Consider the following 12,767-nt stretch of genomic DNA (forward strand, 5'->3'; position numbering starts at 1 on the left):
AAACCTTTGAGACAAGCACACAAAGTAACAAGCTTCTTCAGTGTAATTGACAAGCTGAATAGTTCAACATTGGTCAGGACTTCTGTTCAAAGCACCTTCCTCAGAATGCTGTCAATCCTCAATGGAGATCTCAGCTTCTCCGAAGGCACTTCCCTAACTTTGAGCAGTGCTTTGCAGTTGTCAGCCTTCAACCCAGCATGCATACAACTGCACCTTCCTCCCCTGATGAGGATCAAGAGGAATAGCAACACAGTTGCAGTACCAGTTCCCGTTTCCTCAGTGGTCCGTTCCTCTGTAGAGAACAGGGGATAGACAATATGATCCAGCTGGGAGGTAAGATTCCAACATAGACAGAACGTCAAAACATTTGACAGTGAATCATGCAGGAACATCAGCTTTCACAGTAGAACGCTACTGGAATGAGACCTCTTTCTCAGTGAATCTGGATGATGTGCATTGACAGTGCTGCTGGAGTGCCAATTCCCCACCCTGTGGTCTCTGTCTCTGGTCAAGTTTTTTTTTAATTCTGCAAGGAGCTAGTTACAACACAAGAGAAATATGGCAGGAGGTTGTGTAGAGTAACTGTGCGATCTGTGTGTTGGAAGACAATAAGAGAGAGTGTGAATGCTGAATGTCCACATGGCAATTTGAGGCAAGGAGAGGAATAAGTGGAGTAAGAAGAGTCATCTGAACTCCAAACGTTAGCTTGCTCCCGAACCATGGTTGCTGTCCAACCTGCGATCTCCAGCATTTGTTGTTTTCAGAGGAAAAAGTTGAGTTGCAAGGTGTGCTACTCTCAAGTACTGTACAGAAAGATGCTGGGGATGTCAGAATCTATGGTCTGGCACCTCAAAAGTACCCAACCCATGGTTCCATCACATCCAATTCGGAGAGATCATACTCCTGCTGCCGACTCCATTGGCTGGCTCTGCAATGCCTACTTGGTTGGAGATTTACCTCTTTCTCCGGTCACAGAGAAATCACTCCTCTGCAGTGTCTCAGTAGGATGTCCAGGAAAGAGATGCAGGTAGCAGCCCTCCCCTCCATTATGGAGATAGTGAGTGGAGTAGAAGGGGTTACTCAAACAATTTGAGATCAGGTTGAGTTTTATATAATTCAAGACATTGTTAGATAGGAAACCAATATAAGCGCAGGAGTTTATTTTGAATTTTAGAAACTGATTTAAAACACATGATCTAGAACACATAAAATTTTGTATCCATCAAAAGGACCTGTTCATGGTTGCAAAAAAATAACATTTCACCAGACCATTTATACAATTACAAGAGGTTGACAGCATCAGGCACACTGTCATGTAAAAATTAGTTGCCTGTCATTCAGAGTGGTTTCAAAGACATTTACTTCATACATAAGGCAGGGTTATCTTTGGAAGTACTTTTTGATAAGTAATGTGCTCACAGTCAGCAAGTCTGTGACAGTCAGTTATGTAGATAATTTATTTAAAATGGTACACAGTTGATAGGAATATCACAATAAACAAAAATTGTTCAGTAGATCTATCATCATCTTCGGACACAGAGGAGACAAATGTTCCCACCACATTTCTTCCCCAGCACTCTTCACCTCTCCTGATCCATAGCCACATCAGTTAACACGCCTGTGCATATTTGTGGGGAAGAGCGCACATGCTCCACGATGTCAGCAAGGGACTGCCTTAGGACTGAGAGGAGGAGAAACATTTTCATCCAGAGAGTGGTGAGCCTGCGGAATTCTCTGCCTTAGAAAGCAGTGGTAGTCAAAACATCAAATGCTTTCAAGAAGGAATTAGACAGTTTTCATGGCACAAAGGCCAAAGCAGAAACAGGGTAATGAGTTAAATGATCAGCCATTATCATACACATTTGTGAAGCTGGCTTGAAGGGAAAAATGATCTGATCTTGCTCCTATTTTGTATGTTCCGAAAGGACCCATCTAGTGTGGTGTGAATGGCAAAATCCTTACTGAGTGTTATTCGAATACAAAAGAATTATGTGAGAAGCAATAAAGAATACAAGCAGCAAGAAAGGAAGAATTTTGTAAAGTAAGGGCTAAACTCTGATTAAGAATTTTTAAAGTGAGTGTCGAGTCCAGAACACTGCAGTGATAAGTCAAGAGATGAGGCGTGCTGTTCACTGAATTAGTACTGAGCTTCACTGGAATACTACAGCAAGCCAAGGACAGAGAGAGACCAGAGTTGGACCAAGGTAGAGAGTTAGAATGGTAGGCTACTGGAAGCTCAGGGTTGTACTTGTGGACTGAATGGTAATATTTTTACAAAGTGGCCACCCTGACTGGGTTTGGTTGCCCCAGGAGGCAGCAGGGAGCAGAAATGCAGTATGTTAAATTAAAAGTACAAGCAAATCAGTGTTCCAGGCCTCACATGGTGAGAAGGGACAGTGCTGTATCTCTTGCACTTGCTTGCAAAAATTGTGGCAGAACAGGAAGGCTGACTGAGAAGTGGACTTGAGTGTTGCGGAGGGACAGGCCTTTGGAAAAGAGTGACAGAAATAGCAGCTAAGCCACAGTTGGGGGTGGGGTGGCGAGTAAAGGATGACAGTAAGGATTAGGTGGACCCTATCCCACCTCTGATTGCAAGGGAAGGGGTGAAAGCAGCAGTATTTGAAGAGTAGGGATTATGAATGGATAACGCAAAGTCTAATTTCCATTTTGCAGTGACTATTCTTGAAAGCAATATTAATAAGTACTTTGAAAGCTGATGAGAGCAGCAGATTGAGCAATCATGAAGCAAATTGTAGTGCTCAGACCCCTAAAATTGCTATGCTGTACTTAGCATCTCTTGCCCATTCAAATTTTGTTTTGCCCACTCCCATAGTGGGGTCCTGGAGTTGACCCGAATTGGGAGGGAACCACATTTCTGCATCCAAATAGGTTCCTGTGATGAAAGGGTACAGATACAGTTTAGATACACACAAAGCTTGTGAATGTCTTCCCTACAAGATAAAGTAAACCTTGTAAAGGCCAAGTGAGATTTTTGATAGATTGGGGAGTAAAGGGTTTTGGGGGCTGACATAAAAGAGGAGCTGAGACCGTACTCAGATTAGCCAGGATCTTACTGAATGGAGGAGCAAGTTTAAAGGGACAAATGGCTGACTCCTGCTCTTGTTTTCTATGTTACAGGACAACAGGTAGTCTGAGGTTTGAAAACCAAAGATAATCTACAAGACTTTTCTAGCTTGCAAAATTCCATTCCACCCTGCACCTCAACTGTTAGACATGTTTGAAAATGAAGTCCAATTCTAATATAGATTGGAATTGAATAAAGGTGAAGGATGCAATGAGACTTCTGCCATGAATCAATTGCTTTTATGCAGTATTACCCAATATTTTGGATTGGGATCTTGGTGTGTGTGACACATTCTTGAATAGACTAAACACAATGCAAGCTCCCTACACAAACTGGCTTGCTAGGCCAAGACAGAGAGAAAGGAAAGTCAACCACATTTCTATGGGCTCAAGTCTCCTCAGACCAGACCTTTAACGACAGCAAATCTAACTCTGGAAATGATATAATGAACCAGATGGGTCTTAGGATTTAAATAGAGAAAGGTGAATGATGCAATTAGACTCCTGCTATGGTTTTAAACTAATCTGGCAAGGGGCTGGGAACCAGAAGACTACTAAGACAATGAGGTGGAAACTGTAAGGATCACAAATTTTGTATTATCAAGAGGAAGAGTAGGCAGAGAGCAGATGAACGCAAAAGAACTGGCAGCCTGAAGTGCGTATACTTTAATGGAAGGAATATAGTGGGTAAGGCAGATGAACTTAGGGCTTGGATTGGTGCCTGGGAGTATGACATTATTGCGATTACAGACACTTGGTTGAAGGAACAGCATGATTGGCAACTAAATGTTCCAGGATATAGATGCTTCAGACAGGACAGGGACGGAAGTAAAAGGGGAGGGGAAGAGACGAGTTACATTGCTGGTCAGGGATGATATCACAGCTGTGTGAAAGGAGGACACTATGGAGGGCTTGAGTAGTGAGGTGTTATGGGTGGAGCTGAGAAGTAAGAAAGGTGCAGTAACATTGCTGGGACTGTATTACAGGCCTCCCAACAGTGAGCGTGAGGTAGAAGAATAAATAGATGGAGGGGCAATGAGGTGGTGGTGATGGGAGATTTTAATTTTCCAAATATTGACTGGGATACACTTAGTGTCAGAGGTATGGATGGGGCAGAATTTGTAAGGAGTGTCCAGGAAATTTTCTACAGCAGTATGTCAATAGTCCAACACAGGAAGAGGCCATATTGGACTTGGTGTTGGGGAATGAGCCAGGCCAGATGGTAGATGTTTCAGTGGGGGATTTCTTTGGGAATAGTGATCACAATTCTGAAAACTCAGACAAAGGTGAGTGTGATCCTAAACTGGGCCAAGGCCAATTATATCAAAATTAGGCAGGAGCTGGGAAATGCGGATTGGACACAATTATTTGAAGCAAAGTCCACATTTGATATTTGTGAGGCTTTCAAAGATAGGTTGAAGATAGTGCAGGATAGGCATATCCCTTTGAAAACAAGGGATAGGAAAGGCAAGATTTGCAAACAGTGGATGACGGGAGAAATTGTGCGATGAGCCAAGAGGAAAAGGGAAGTGTACATAAGGTCCAGGCAGCTAAGAACAGAACAGGCTATGCATGAATATCGGAAGAGTAGGACCAATCTTAAACAAGAAATAAAGCGGGTGAAAAAGGGGTCATGGAATAACTTTAGTGAGCAGAATTAAGAAGAATCCCAAGACATTTTATTCTTATATAAGAAGCAAGAGAAAGGGTTGGTCCACTAGAGGATAAAAGGAAGAAAGGTTGTGTGTCAATCCTGAGAAAGTGGGTGAGATTCTCAATGATTACTTTGTATCAGTATTCACAGAGGAGTGGGAGGTGATGAATGCTGAGATTAGAGATAGAAGTTTATTTACTCTGGATCACGTTCACATAAGGAGGGAAGATGTGTTGTGTAGGCTAAAGGATATTCACGTCGACAAATACTGGATGGGATCTATCCCAGGTTGCTGAGGGAAGAGAGAAAGGAAATAGCGGCGCCCTGACAAAGATCTTTGCGGCATCCTTAAACACAAGTGAAGTGCCTTAGAACTGGAGGGTTGCTCATGTTGTCCCCCTGTACAAGAAGGGTAGTAGAGATATCCCAGGTATTCAAAGTTTGGGAGAAGATTTGTAGCTCGGGTGCTCGTTGTTGTGGTTCTGTTCGCCGAGCTGGGAATTTGTGTTGCAGACGTTTCGTCCCCTGTCTAGGTGACACCCTCAGTGTTTGGGAGCCTCCTGCGAAGCGCTTCTGTGATGTTTCCTCCGGCATTTATAGTGATTTGTATCTGCTGCTTCTGGTTGTCCGTTACAGCTGTCCGCTGCAGTGGCCAGTATCTTGGGTCCAGGTCGATGTGCTTATTGATTGAATCTGTGGATGAGTGCTATGCCTCTAGGAATTCCCAGGCTGTTCTGTTTGGCTTGTCCTATAATTGCAGTGTTGTCCCAGTCGAACTCGTGTTGCTTGTCATCAGAGTGTGTGGCTACTAAGGATAGCTGGTTATGTCATTTCGTGGCTAGTTGGTGTTCATGGATGCAGATCATTAGCTGTCTTCCTGTTTGTCCTACGTAGTGTTTTGTGCAGTCCTTGCATGGGATTTTGTACACTACATTGGTTTTGCTCATGCTGGGTATAGAGTCCTTCGTTCTGGTGAGTTGTTGTCTGAGAGTGCCACAACACACTGCAGTACACCAGAACTGCAAAAAGAGGAAAAAGAACACCTATACAATGTATTCGCCAAAAACAGATACCCCTGTAATTTCATCAACAGATGCTGAAGGGAAAGACAACGGAATGAGGACATGCCACAACCCAAAGGTCTAGCCACATTACCATACATCAAAAACATTTCTGAACTGACAGCCAGACTACTGCGAACGCTAGGACTCATAACAGCACACAAACCAACAGCCACTCAGACAACAACTCCCCAGGCAAAGGACCCGATACCCAGCATGAGCAAAACCAATCTAGTGTACAAAATCCCATGCAAGGACAGCACAAAACACTACTTACGACAAACAGGAAGACAGCTAACGATCCGCATCCATGAACACCAACTAGCCACAAAACGACATGACCAGCTATCCTTAGATGACAAGCAACATGAGTTCGACTGGGACAACGCTACTATTATAGGACAAGCCAAACAGAACAGCCAGGGAATTCCTAGAGGCATGGCATTCATCCACAGATTCATTCAATAAGCACATCGATCTGGACCCAATATACTGGCCACTGCAGCGGACAGCTGGTATGGACAACCAGAAGCAGCAGATACAAATCACTATAAATGCCGGAGGAAACATTGCAGAATCGCTTCACAGGAGGCTCCCAAGCACTGAGGATGTCACCTAGACAGGGGACGAAACGTCTGCAACACAAATTCCCAGCTCAGCGAACAGAACCACAACATATCCCAGGTAACTACAGACCAGTGAGCCTGACATCAGTGGTGGGAAAGTTGCTGGCGAGGGTACTGAGGGATAAAAGCCCATTCTTTTCCAAAGATAAATAGATTATCAGAGATAGGCAACATAACTTTGTGCAGGGTAGATCATGCTGTACCTATTTGAGGAAGTGACCAAGTTGATAGATGAAGGAAGGGCTGTAGATGAGATATACATGGACTTTAGTAAGGTATTTGATAAGGATCGCCATGATAAACTAATGGAGAAAATGAAGTCACATGGTGTGCAGGGTGTTCGAGCTAGGTGGATAAAGAACTGATTGAGCAACAGGAGACAGAGTAGTAGTTGAAGGGAGTTTCTTGAAATGGAGAAAGGTGACCAGTGGTGTCCCACAGGGAGCAGTGCTGGGGCCATTGTTGTTTGTAATATACATATATGATCTGGAAGAGGGCATTGTTGGTCTGATCAGTAAATTTGCAAATGACACAAAGATTGGTGGAGTAGCAGATTGCATAGGGGATGATCAAAGAATACAGGAGAATATAGATAGACTGGAGAGTTAGGTGGAGATCTGGCAAATGTGAGGTGATGCATTTTGGGAAGTCTAATTCTAGAGTGAACTATACTGTAAACGGAAAAACCTTGGGAAAAATTGACAAGCAGAGAGATCTGGGAGTTCAGGTCCATTGTACCCTGAAGGTGGCTGCTCAGGTGGATAGAGTGGTCAAGGAGGCATATGGTACGCTTGCCTTCATCGGACAGGGTATTAAGTATAAGAACTGGCAGATCATGTTAAAATTGTACAAGACTTTGTTTCAGCTGCATTTAGATAACTGTACAGTTCTGGTCGCCACTTTGCCATAAAGATGTGGATGCTTTGGAGAGGGTGCAGAAAGGTTTATGAGGATGTTGCCTGGTGTGGAAGGTGACAGCTACGGAAGACAGGTTGAGTAGGTTAGGATTGTTTTCATTAGAAAAAAGGAGATTGAGGGGGTCCTGACTGAGGTCTACAAAATCATGAAGGGTATAGACAGAAAAAGATAAGCTTTTTCCCCAGGGGGAGCGTTTCAATCGAGGTCACGCGTTCAAGGTGAGAGGTGAAACGTTTATGGGATATACGCAGCAAGTACTTTAGAGAGGGTGGCAGATGCCTGGAATGCATTGCCAGCAAAGGTAGTAGAGGCAGGCACGGTAGATTCATTTAAGGTGCATCTGGACAGATGCATGAGTAGGTGAGGAGCAGAGGGATGCAGACGCTTAGGAATTGGGCAATAGGTTTAGCCAGTGGATTTGGATCGGCTCAGACTTGGAGGGCCAAAGTGTCAATCAAGCCACTGCTTTGTCCTGGATGGTGTCAAGCTTCTTCAGTACTGTTCGAGCTGCACTCATCCAGGCAAGTAGGGAGTAATCCATCACACTCTTGACTTGTGTTATGTAGATGGCGGACAGGCTTTGGGGAGTTAGGAAATGTGTGACACACTGCAGTTTTCCTGGCCTCTGACCTGTAACTACTATGTGGTGAATCTAATTGAGTTTCTGGTAAATGAAAACCCCAGGATGGTGACAGTGGGAGGGGAAAGAGTTCAGTAATGGTAACACCATCGAATGTCATGGGGCAGTGGTTAGATGGTCTCTTATTGGTATTGATTATAGTTTGGTATTTGTGTAGCACGAATATTACTTGCCACTTGTCAGCCCAAGCTTGAATATTGTCCAGATCCATTGCATTTGAACAAGGTCATTATTGAAGCAGCTAAGATAGTTGGGTCTTGGATATTACCTTGAGGAACGCTTGCAGAGATGTCCTGGAGCGGAGATGACTGACCTCCAACAACCACAACCATCTTCTTTTCTGTCATGGTATTATCCCAATCACTGGAGAGTTTGCCCCCTAATACCCATTGATTCCAGTTTTGTTAGGGCTCCTTGATGTCTCTCAGTCAAATGCAGCCTTGATGTCAAAGGGTGTCATCTAACCTCACCTCCCAAATTTAGCTCTTTTATCCAAGTTTGAACCAAGGCCAAATTGATGTCAGGAGCTGAGTAGCCCAGCAGAACCTAAACTGGATGTCACTGAGCAGGTGCTGCTCAATTGCACCACTGATGACACCTCTCACCACTGTATTGATGATCAACTGGGAGGTTGATGGGATAGTAACCGGCAGAGTTGGATTTGTCAAACCTTTTGCATACAGGACATAGCTGGGCAATTTTCTACATTGTTGGGTAGATGCCAGTGTCGCAACTGTACTGGAACAAATTGGCTAGGAGAGCAGCAAGCTCTGGAGTACAAGTCAGGACCTGGAGCTTTTAAAGTGTCCAGTGTCTCCAAACATTTGATATCATGTAGAATGAATTGAATTGGCTGAAGACTGGTATCTGTAATGCTAGGGACCACTGAATGAGGCCAAGATGGATCATCATCTCAGTGGTTCTGGGTTGAGATTGCTGCAAAAGCTTTAGCCTTATCTTTTGCACTGACATGCTAGTCTCTTCATGGAGGATGGGGATACTTGTGGAACGTCCTCCTCCAGTGAGTTGTTTAATAGTCCACCACCATTCATGACTAAATGTGGCACATCTACAGAGTTTACATCTGATCCATTGGTTGTGGGATTGCTGAGCTGTTTATCACTTGCTGCTTATGCTGTAGCTTCTTGCAAGTCTCACCATACTGACACGTCACGTTCAGGCATGCCTAGTACTACTCCTGGCGTGCCCTCCTGCTCTCTTCATTGATCCAGAGTTGATGTCCTGGCTTGATGGTAATGGTTAAGTGTGGGATAGCCAGGCCACGAGGTTACAGATTGATGGGTTATTCTCAATATGAAGGCGTGACAGTCTCCACAAGGACTGTATGGTGATCGCTCTTACTGATACAGTCATGGAGATGCATCCACAACTGGCAGATAGACAAGAATGAGGTCAAGCACATTTTTTCTTTATTGGTTCCTACACTACATGCCGCAGATCCAGTCGAGCAGCTCTGTCCTTTAGGACCTGACCAGCTCGATCAATAGTTCTACTGCCGAGCCACTCTGTGGTAGACATGAAAAACCCCAACTAAAATACATTTTGTAGCCTTGCCATCCTCAGTGCTTCCTTCAAGTGTGTTAAACATGGAGTACAACATGGTAATCAGCAGGTTTCCTTGCCCAAATTTAACCTGAAGCCACCAGATTTCACAAGGTCTAGAGTCAATGTTCAGGGTTCCCAGGTCAACCCCTCCCCCACTGTATATCACTGTGGCACCAGCTCTGCTGGGTCTGTCCTATTGGTGGAACAGGGTATATCCAGGATGGTGATGTCTGGGACATTCTGCAAGGTATAATTCTGGTGAATATGACTTTGTAGTGATTTGTACAATCGAATGGCTTGCTGGGCCATTTGCAGAGGACAACTGAGAGTCAACCACATAGTTGTGGGTCTGGTGTCACATGTAGGCCAGACCAGGTGAGGAGGGCAGATTTCCTTCCCTCAAGAACATTAATGTCCTCGTGGAAAGGAACTGATTTACTAATGAATCATTTTTCCCCAACAATGGTTTCACGGTTATCAGTAGATTCTTAATTCTAGAGCTTTGAAAAAAAATCTAATTTAACTTCCATCAGCTGCTGTGGCAGGATTCAAACCCAGGACCCCAGAACTTCAGCAGAACTTATGGATTAATACACTAGCCTCCCACCTCACAAAGCTACTGAAACTTAATGAGCAATGGTACCCTTTTGCCCAATTGGATTTTCAGAATGTTTGGCTTCAGCACCTCACGATGAGTTGAGACACAGTCTTGATTTGCTGGTATCCTGACACAAGAATTAACAATTGACACAAAGTTGGTTTCAGGAGCTGTGCATATTAGGTGACCAGCTCCCACGGTTTACCCAAAATACTGTTAATAGATTACATTAGATTACTTAATGCGGAAACAGGCCCTTTGGCCGAAGCGCAACCCACCCACACCCATTCCCCTACATTTCACCCCTTCACCTACTGCTACGGGCAATTTAGCATGGCCAATTCACCTAACCTGCACATTTTTGGACGTGGAACGAAACCGGAGCACACCCACGCAGACACGGGGAGAAAGTGCAAACTCCACACACAGTCACCTGAGGCGGGAATTGAACCCTGGTCTCCGGCGCTGTGAGGCAACAGTGCTAACCACTGTGCCACCCATTAATAGAACTGATGTCACTGAAATTTGCACTTGTCCCTATTAAAAAGGCATAACATTAAACCAACAACACATTTCCCAGAAGTACTGTGTAATACAGAAGTACCCTGATGGTATGATTTGTCTAGTTGGCACACAAAACAATATTTTTCACTGCATCTCAGTATGTGACAATATATCAAACCAGAAGTGTGCAAACATTATGAGACAAATTTAGACACAGCCATAAAGGACAGATCATCAAATCTCTTAAATACCCCTTGCTCCCCATAATCCCAACATTGTTCTTTGGCTTTGTCCTTTTCAACCTTTGTATCACCCTCATTTTACAGTCTTTCTAAAATGTCTACACTCACATCCCCCTCTTCCCCCCCCCCCACCGCCTCCAACCTCCAAACACTTTATACATTCCTGCATTTGTAGTTGTCTCTTCAGCTGTCAAGGACTTAACTCATGAACTTCTTCCCTAATTCTACCTTTTCTTGATTTTGAACAGAGTTTGCAGCCTCTGGGGAGTCAGGAGATAAATACTCACTGCAGTGTTCCTACTCATGCAGCTACTGTATTTATATGGCAACTGCATTTGAGTTTCTTGTCAATGGTAGCCCCCAACCACGCCCCTGTACTTAGTTAGCACAATGCAAGCTCGTACCAAAATCAAGTGCAAGAACACAGCAAGCATGTTGATAATGAGACATTAGGGGCAACATGTTATGGTCATTAATAGGTATGAAGATCAGCTTCTAACTTTTTTGTTCGTTGGGAGTTTCTTAATAAATCAACCTGCTTGGGCATGGAGTCAGTCATACAGCACAGAAACGGACCCTAACCAATCCTTGCTAAACATAATCCCAAACTAAACTAGTCCCACCTGCCTGCTTCTGGCCCATATCCCTCCAAACTTTTCCTATTCATGTAAATTGCACATAGGACTTAAATCAGAACCTCAAGGCACAGAGATAGGGACACCATCACTGCATCAAAAAACCTTTGAGATGCTGCTGGTTGCAACATCAATTAACTGGAAGGGATATTGGTGACTTACATTTGAGCAGTTCAGTTTTTCACTGCAATACTATTGTTGTAGATATAAAAAAAAAAGGACTGCAGATGCTGGAAACTAGAGTCTAGATTAGAGTGGTGCTGTAAAAGCACAGCAGGTCAGGCAGCATCCGAGGAGCAGGAAAATCAACGTTTTGGGCAAAAGCCCTTCATCAGGAATAGAGGCAGGGCACCTGCAGGGTGGAGAGATAAATTTATCTCTCCACCCTGCAGGCACCATGCCTCTATTCCTGATTGAAGGGCTTTTGCCCAAAACGTCGATTTTCATGCTCCTCGGATGCTGCCTGACCTGCTGTGCTTTTCCAGCACCACTCCAACACTTGTGTCAAGCACTAGACAAAGGGCTGGAAAACAACATAGGGATGATGCCACTAGTTAATTTTTTAATTGCAAAAGTGAATCTCCCCTCAACCCAAGGGCTGAGATGCTCTAAGAAATTGAGTTTTGTTGCACAAAGCCATCCTGCCATCCTTTATACTTTTGTTCAAACTCAACACAAGGGAAAAAAAATTAAGAAGTTAAGCAGGCAAATGAAAAAAACATACAAACGTCGCATTGTATAGGAGGTGGAATTATGAAAATTCCACTTGCTTTACAATGTAATGACATGCAAACATATGAAAAGGAAAAATTATTTTATAAAAACTCTAGAATTTATCCTTCCAAAGTGAAGAATCTCAATTATAAGCTCCAACTACAACTCTTGACAACAGGTTAAAAGATGCATCAATATGGAGAGAAAATGTGTGAACTTACATCACATTTCTTTTCCCTATTCCAATCATGGAGTGAAAAAATACTTTTGACTTTCAACTGATGCTTTACTGAGTGCCTGCATCCAACAATGCACAGTAAGTGAGCTATAATACAAGCCACTGTCAAATAAACTTTAAGTTAGGACCTTAATACTGTCAATTAACTGACACTACAGGAAAATGTTCTAGTATTTACCACTTAGTCATTTAATGGAAAATGAAAAGGCTGAAACTATTTTGATTCAATGAGCAAGAAAATTTATTCTGCTTCATATTCTCAATGTGAATGAATGATCCCTTATAAG

The sequence above is a fragment of the Chiloscyllium plagiosum genome, unplaced genomic scaffold (assembly GCF_037043375.1).
Source record: "Chiloscyllium plagiosum isolate Xiang-an unplaced genomic scaffold, Cpla_swu_hap1 HiC_scaffold_2, whole genome shotgun sequence".
In the NCBI taxonomy this organism is placed as follows: domain Eukaryota; kingdom Metazoa; phylum Chordata; class Chondrichthyes; order Orectolobiformes; family Hemiscylliidae; genus Chiloscyllium; species Chiloscyllium plagiosum.